Raw genomic sequence first — 8,806 nt, 5'->3', positions numbered from 1 at the left:
TTCAAGTGGCCAGGCTTTGGGAACACCCTTCAGAGGAGCCCAGGCTTGCCCTGCCCTCTTATTTGAACATCCTTGATTTTCTGGAGTAATGCAATAGGATGGGGTCAAGTCTTTTGAGCCTAGCTTTCCAAAAGTGGTAGGAGTGAATATGAAGAGGTACAAGTGTGTTCAGAACTCCCTTTGGTTTCCTGGTGATGCGTATAGTGTGAAGGTTAAGAACTAGGTCCGTTGCCTTAAAGAGAGTGTGTGTGAAAATAGATTTCTCTCATCAGCTCTTCAGAGTGAAAGGGGAGAGCAAGCCTATATTAATTTGTTAGAGCTGCCATAATAAAATACCACAGATGGGATGGCTTAACAGAAATTTATTTTCTCGTAGTTTTTGGAGACTTGAAATCCAGAATCAAAGTGCCAGCAGAATTGGTTTCTCCTGAGGCCCCTGTCCTTGGCTTGCAGATGGCCACCTTCTTGCTGTCTCTTCACACGATCGTGGTTGTAATTGTGGTCATGGTTTGTTCCTCTGTGATGTCTCTCTCTTTTTGGGACACAGGCATATTGGATTAGGGTCCCACCCCAATGACTTTATTTTAACTTAATGGCCTCTTTAAAGACCTTATCTCCAAATACATGGGGGTAATAGGGGATGGGACTTCTAAATATGAATATAGAGGGATGCAATTCGCACCTCCTACTACCCAGAACAGCATTTGTTGCTGTGTAACAGGAGGCATTTCAGAAGGGCATCACCTGTTGGTAATGAATTTCAGGAGTCACGCACCCTGCTCTGCACAGGTGCATTTTGAAGTGTTTGGGGGAAATGAAGGAAGGGGAAGGAGCTTGGCCAGCCCTTAGATTAATTATTTCAGCTATTTTGTTCCAAATGTCTCTGTAAAAGCCTTGTTCCTCATGTTTAATTTTCAAGTAAACTGGCCATATTACCTTCAAGGGAATTCCCTTGAGGAGAGGAACTAGCCGGAAGGACCTTTTGCCACTCACTAATTGCCCCTATTTGATATTCAAGGAGCTTCATAAGATTCCTGGTACCTGAGAAACACCCAGATCTTGGTTCTCTTTGCAGAGCTGGTAGGGCCAGAGGTGAAGAAAGATCTTGAACTGAGCATGCTCTGCATCTCTCGCCAGGATTTTTTTCCTGACAAGTCAGCTCCGCTTGCTAAACAGACAACCCAACAAGAAAAGCCACCCAAACACACATGGTTCCTGCCTGGTGTGTGTGTGTGTTGGGGAAGGGGGCGGGGAGGGGAGGTGGATCCTGGTAGACCCTGGCACATCTATTTATTTGCCTCCAGGTTGACACAGCTGGTGAGAGCTGATATTAAAATTGTCCAGAGTATTTTGTCCAAAGGCTACTGGCGTGTGTCTGAGCACAGGCATTCAAACCTCCCCCTGCTATGAAATGCTCTCCCTTTCCCTGGAATGGAAACAGCAGTTCTAGGAATTCTGTTCTTGTACTCTTGCTGGGCCTCACGTTTCTGCCAGAGGAGGCCCAAGGGGAAGTGAGGGATGAGCTCGTCTCAACTTACAAGAGTTACAACCAGAAGCATTTTGAGCCCAAGTGTGGGTACTGTGGGGAGATGGAGAAGAAATCAAAACAGTCCTCTCTCAGGGAACATCCTGTTCTGGCCAAATACTCGGAAGGAGTAAAAGTCTGAAGACCCCTGTAATTTTTCCAGTTGCCAGTGCTGGCTGAGACACAGTAGCCTGTCTACCTTGCTAATTTTAAACAGAGGTTGGTGTTTAGGATTGCAGGCAAGACAGGGTAGGTACGGCTCTGGATAGCTGTTGGGGGACAGCCTTTCTGAGCCTCAGTTTCCTGTCTGCAAGTTGAGGATAATGTATCTCCCTTCTTGGGGGGTTATAGAGGGACACTGAGATCCAGCATGTCAGGCTATGAGTGTAGTGTCTGGCCCGTAGGCAGACAGTGATGACAGATGGTGCTTTCTGTAGCCATCTGATCTGAAAATCTTAGCATTCATTCAAGCAATATGTGTTTGTTTGTTTGTTTGTTTGTTTAATTTTAAAAAGTCAGACATTTATATAATCCATGACCACTGCATGTTTTTTGAGCATTTGCAGTCCAGTACTGTACTGGCTGCAGAAGGCATAAATAAATGCTCCTCGGCCTCCAAGGAGCTTCCTGTTCCTGGCTAGTGACCTTTTTCTCTGTTGTGTATGCTCTTCTGAGTGACTTTGTTTTAAGAACAGTTATACAGATGTCATGGTTTATTCCTGTACAAAGATACTCCTGTGAGGTGTGCATTTTATTAGTACCCTCCTCTTAGAGCTGAGGAATGAAACCGGGCCTCCGGGTCAAGGGGCTGGTGCATGGCATGCCCAGATTTAAGCCCAGACATCTGCCTCCAGGGCCAGTGCTATTTGTACCACTTTAAGCGCCTGCCAACAAAGAGATCCTAAAAATAAATGGTAGTATATCAGAGCTGGAACAGACCCAGAGAGATTACCTATGGAGCTTGGCACAGGATTGGTACTTTAAAAATAGATTGAATGAGCCTAGTCCACTTCCCTTGTTTACAGGTGAGGAAACCAGATCCTAGGAGAATGTGTCACTTTATACTTTCAAGTAAACTATCCTCACCACAGAGCATGCCTCGAGAAAAACCTATCATTCTTGTATTTGGGGCACATCTATTTAAAGTCCCAAATGACATTGGTTACCAAATATGCCGAAGTTCGTGGTTGTTCTTGAGGTATGTTTCTGTAGGCCCAAAAAGGATCGTGGATGCCCTGACCCTCCCCCATCTCCTACTCCCACCCGCAGGTCTCCTTTCAGGGTTATTACCTCTCCCCTGATTTGTCCCAGCTTTGACCATGTCTTGGTCCCTGGTATAGATGGTACAGTATGAAGCCATACTAGTCATGGTAATAATCAGGATTCGTTTGTATAAGGCTTACTTTGAGTCAGCCGCTGTTCTCATCCATGTAATAACCCTATAAAAGTTGACACTATCATCATCATCCCCATTCTACAGAAGAAATCGAGGTGCAGAGAGATTGATAACTTGTCCAGAGCCTTTAGAGCTAGCAAATGGGAGAGTTGGTTTACTTAGGAAGAGCAACAGGTATACATCTCTAGATGTTGTTTCCACCCCTTCTCTCTGCAGGACAGGAAACTCTTGCAGCCCACCAAACTTATATCTTACCCACACGTGTTTATATGGTGATACATTTAGAAAGACTTTCAGTTAGATAATAGCCTCAGTTCTTCTGTACAGGTAGTTCAAGACTTGAACTCTACCCCCTGTACCCAACAAGATCCCAGCTACACAGATGCTTTGAAATGAAGAGGGGTTCCACCTCTGTTCTTCTCCAGGACAAGCTTCTGGATTCTCCTGCTCCAGTTTCTCCAGTCTGGGTCATCCCCTGTCCATCTCCCCCAGGAGTCTCCTCCCTTTGGGGCAGTGCAGAGCTGGAGCGACATGGATATTTCTCTGGCTCAGGGGTTTAGGATCAGACTGCCTGGAAGCTGGAAGACAAGGCTGATGGGAGCTTGGTATCTCTCTCCCCTGGCACACACAGGGTAGGTCTCTCCCCTGTTTCTCTGTGGTCCCCAAATATACCGCTTTTTTTAGACTTCACACACTTCACTGTAAACATTTTTTTTACAGGTCTTTCTGCAACTAAATTGTGTCTGAGATCAGGGAGCTGTTACTCTGTCTACCTGTTGCTTATATTCCTAGCATCTAGCATGGTGCTGCTATAAAGAGGTTCTATGAGTGAGTACCTGAGACCAGCACACCTGCTTTCAGGGTGTAGGATTGAGCAAAGGTTGGCAAATGTACAGGCGAGCGTCCTCAGCCTTGAATAGCGTCAGCAGGAGGTCAGGTCTAGCGCGGACAGGGACTAGCACACACCTTCCTGGAGAGGCACTGGAGGACTCAGTGTACCACCTCACCTCCTACCCAGCAAAGGCTCTGGACTTTTGTAGTGGGGTTAGTCTACCTAATTCCAGCTCAGGCGATTTTAACTTGAATTACTAGAAAAGGAGACTCTGAACCTGTATTGGTATTTGTTTAATGTCCCTGTATCCTTATTAGAGTTTTGTATTTTTTTAAAAAAAAGCTCAGTTTAAAAGTTGTGGGTTTATTTGTTTGTTTGTTTTTGCTTTAATCCTCTCTCCCCACTCACAGGTAACCAAACACAAAATACACACAGTTCTGTGACTCTTTTTCATACAACATATTGTGGACAATGTATACTTTTCTTTTTCCGAATAGTAACTGCACAGCATTGAATTGTAGGTCTGACCCAAAATTTATTTTCTTTTTTTTTTTTAGTTTTATCTTTTTTTTTAAATTTTGATCCATAATTTATTTAACCTGTCCCTTAGTTTTAAAAAAAAAACCACAGGTATATATGTGTGTGTGTATAATTATTTCATCTACTTTTGTATGTGCTTGATTTTTTTCATAATGAAAGTATTTTAAAGTTACTATATATAAATAGTTTATATATAAATAGTTAAAACTGAAAAGTACCTAAAGACGTCTAACAAAACAGCAACCTCTTGCCTCTCCCACCCCCATCTCACTTTTCAGAAGCAGATAACATTTTCCAGCTCTCCCTTGTGGGGATTTACCTCCACATTTCTAACTTTTTCTTGATTTCATCTGTTGACTTGCTTTTTTGATAGATGATGACTTATTTGTATGTGTACACCCTCTTTCTTTCCTTCCATTCTCTCAATATAATTATATCAGAATTTGTTTGTTATGACAGTTTTCTTTAAATATTTCTTTGGGGGAATGGACAGCTAATCAATTAGAGGACTTTTTTTTTTTTTTTTTTTAATACCTATTATGCCGTGAATTCGTAGGGAATGGGCTCCAGCAGCTCAGGCTCCTTTCTGATGGTTCTCACAAAACGTGTTTCTCTGGGTGGAGCAGGCTGGCGCTTCAGTTCAACTCAGGTACCTTTCTCTTTGGCTTCCTTCTTTTTTTGATCATTTTCCTTCATATGTTTCAGGAAGCTCCATCAACTCTTAGAGTGCTTAATATGCTCGATACCTACATTAATTCTCTTGACAAGAATCTTACCCTTAACTTGGTTGTTTACAGCAATGCCAACTGCATGCTGGGGAACATTTTAAACTCTTCCAGTTTTGCCGTGGTAACATTTGTGGGGCATTCCTTTTTGAACAGTGCCAATTCCCTTGATGTCTACAATATCACCTTTCCTGTAGATTTGCGTGTATGTGGCCAAAGGAACAATTCCATGTTTTCTAAAAGGCCTAGAGAACATACAGTTGGTGCCTTTCCTCCTTCCCTTTGTGTTGGTCATATTGGCGAATTACTGGAACATGGCAGTTCCGGCCAAAAGGGCTATATCACAAGTTTTTAAAACTACATATTTATAATTTTTATTACTATGACTCTTGATGAGCCAAGTAGTTTACAATAATAGCGTTTCCATTTTTTACAACTTTTAAAAAAATTGCCCCATTTAAAAATATGCTTAGTTTTCATTCAAGTGAGTCTTCCCACACTCTCCAGCACCTCTTATTATAGTTTTACACAAAGTAGACTTCTTATCAGTCCATTTTTTCCTTTTTCCTGAACTAACACAGTTTGACTGCTCTGGACCTGCCACACCATTGCTAACATCAGATTCCTGGAGACCTCTTGCCTTTCTCTAATTTTGGAAGACTACATCCTCCTGTAGCTTTCTGAAAATATCTCTATTCTTTTACTTGAATAGTATTTGGCTGGGTATAAAACTAAGTCAAAATGAATTTTCCCTCAGGATTGACCCATCGTCTTCAGACTAACAACATTTCCCTTGAGAAATTTCGTGCCATTCTTATTCCCAATCCTTGCGTGCACCTGTTCTTTTTTCCCCCTTTCTGGAAGATCTTCGGATTTTCTCTTTATCATTTGTATTGTGAAATGTCACAATGAATGTTAAGTTGGTGTTTTTAATTCACTGCACTGGATACTCAAAGGGGTAGTTCAAGACTCGTCTCTTTCAATTCAGGAAAATTTTCTTTCTTCATTACTATTTAAGTAAATTCCTTTTACCAGTTTCTTCTCTCTCTCTTTTTTGACTTTTTATTGTCCAATATCAGATCTCTAATTTATCTCTTGCCTGTTCATCTTTTTGTCTTTCTGTCTTTTAAAGTCTTCTGCTTCCTTTATTATCCATTTCTTCCTGTTGGTTTGTATGGACCTCTCCTTAAATGATGTAAGCTTTTCTCAGAAATGTATGGAGACATTTGGTGGTTTATATTTTCTATAGGTCTTTATCTTTACTCTTTATTCTGAAGCAGGGGGGTGGGGAGGAGGTCTGAGGCTCATCATTCAGGAGGTCAACTTTAACTTAATTTCTCTGTCTCCCTTCCCTCATGGCATGTGAGACATATAGTACCTCTCCCTGTTGTGAGGCCCTATCCCCATTTTCTATAACGCCTCTAATTCCTGAACCTTCCTGGAGTTCTCTGGGGCAACCTTGCTTGCTTCCTGTTATAACCTCCACACCCTCACCCCTGCATTTAGGTGTCACCTTTTCTCTCTCTGTTAGAACCATCTCTCCACTCACTTTCTGTCTTCATATATTGTGATTTGGGGAACGGTTTGAGCCTCGCATGTATCTAAGTTGGAGTATGGGCTCCTATTTCTTGTTCTTGATGTTTTGCATGACTTTTGAGAGAAGCAGCAGGGAAAAAATGTCTTTACTTAGTCATCTTGAAGCTGCTTGGATTCTCAAGAGCTCTTCATGCTCTTATTTGTAGAAACCTAGTGGAGTTGGGTCATTTTCCCTAATGTGGAGACAGAATGTAGGCCCTCAGCTGAAGAATGTTGTGTGGTGATCACCCCGTATGATAGAAGACCACACCTGACTAGTGCCCTCCAGCTGCTGCTGCTCCACACCTTACAGAGACCTTGGCATCCCTTTCTGGTTTCTGTTTCCTGTCCCTGTATGCAGGTCCAGTTCCCAGCTCCAGGATACTACAGCATTTTCAGCCAAAGGTTCCTATTTTCGACAATATGTTTTATTAAGTTTGCCTCATCTGTGGGAGGCTTAGGGAATTTCCAGAAAATCACTGTTAACTGAAGCTGTGTAGTGGTGGATCGAATTAAGGGATGGGGAAAAAAAGGCTTAACAAGACAAAGCAGCTTCCATAGAAAACATTCCCACCACGTTCTCCAGCTTCTGTTCTTCACTGGCCCCAGCTAAGTCAGAGGCGGCTTTGTGGTCCCCTCCCCCTCCTCCTCTCCTAGGCTTGATGCCTTGTCAGCCGACTTTCTGAACACCACTGTTTACCCTCTGCAGCTGAAACACCCTGGTGGTGTTTCACCTGGGTGCCACTTCTGCCATCACTTAGTTTATGAATTTCATTAGCATAAATGAAGATTTAAATTTTTAATTAAGAGCTCTCGCTATAAGACAAAGGGCACAGAGGCTGTTTCTTTTTCTCTTTAAAGTGTAATTAATGATTTAAAAATTGCCAGGAGCCCTTCTGTTATACACCCCAAAGAATTTAAAGCAGAGTCTCAGAGAAATATTTGCACACCCATGTTCACAGCAGCATTGTTCACAAAAGCCAAAAGATAGAAGCAACCCAAATGTCCGTGGATAAACAAAATGTGGTATATCCAGTCAATGGAATATTATTCGGCCTTAAAAAGGTAAGAAATTCTGACAGATGGTACAACAATGTAGATGAACCTTGAGGACTTTGTGCTAAGTGAAATAAACCAGTCAGAAAGAGACAAATACTGTATGATTGCACTTATATGCGGTACGTAGAGCAGTCCAATTCATAGAGACAGAAAGTAGAATGGTGGTTGCCAGGGTTTGGAGGAGGGGAAATGAGAAGTTTCATGCGTGCCGTTTCCCTTTTGTAAGAGGAGAAGCCTTCTGGAGATTGGTTGCACAACAATGTGAATATACTTAACACTATTGAACTGTACACTTGGTAAATGTTATGCTGTTTACATTTTACCGCAATTTTTAAAAAATCACGAGGGGCTAGAGACCTTTAAAGAACCTCCCCAGAATCTGCTGACCTCCGAGTTCTTTTTCAAGACTGTTGAATCTCTAGCTCTTAGGTTCCACTCTGATGAGGTCAGTTCTCTACTCTGTAATGAACAAACCAACAAAAAAGCCAATGTGGAGGAAAGCAAGGAGATAAGAGGGAAGATGCCAAGCCTCGAAGATGAAGAAACAGGGAAAATGGTCCCATCTCTGAAGTCAGCACATCCCCCCTCAAGGAGAGGGCACCGTTGTTCTCCATTTGTAACCCACTGGGCTCATAGGCACATAGCCCTTCATGTTACAAGTGAGGAAGCTGAAACCTAAACAGGGGAGAGAGGTAGGCTCAGGGGCTGATGGGCACAGGGTCACAAAGCTGGCTGGTAGCAGAGCCTAAAGTGCAGCCCTGGTTCTGTGTTCTTTGCTTTAGACGCCCTTCTAAGAAATGTGAGCGGTGAACTTTAACCTGCTTGGTGATGATGAGCCGGGCTGTCAGCTTCAGCATTATTGCTTCTCAGTAGGTAACAGACTGGGTGACTGCCTACTGTCAGACTGAGACAACATGGCAAGCAGGTGTCTCTCAGCATTCCTCTGCTCTTCAGCCTCCCAGGTCCTCCTCAGCACTGGAATCCAACCTCATGAACTCATACTCAGAGCTCTGAGATGCAGACTGGTTCCCCTCTAGGAGTTAACAGAGAGGCCCATGCATAACTTCGAGAAATAAGTTCCAGCTGTTGGAATGTCACTCCTCATAGCCCTTCAGTGAGAGAGACATTTCAGGGTTATTGATAAGAAAAGGCAT

General features: G+C 42.8%; 1 protein-coding gene and 1 pseudogene across 1 annotated transcript in view; one reads left to right on the top strand and one right to left on the bottom strand.

The window, feature by feature from the left end:
- The window catches only part of EIF4EBP1 (eukaryotic translation initiation factor 4E binding protein 1), a 19,008-nt gene that overhangs the window by 5,743 nt on the left and 4,459 nt on the right, over positions 1 to 8,806 (top strand). The gene's annotated exons all lie outside the window — the stretch shown is intronic.
- Positions 4,831 to 8,780, bottom strand: LOC107195966 (annotated as a pseudogene).

Source organism: Pteropus alecto, unplaced genomic scaffold (assembly GCF_000325575.1).
Source record: "Pteropus alecto unplaced genomic scaffold, ASM32557v1 scaffold24, whole genome shotgun sequence".
Taxonomy (NCBI): Eukaryota; Metazoa; Chordata; class Mammalia; order Chiroptera; family Pteropodidae; genus Pteropus; species Pteropus alecto.
This window is presented reverse-complemented; position numbering and strand designations above follow the sequence as displayed.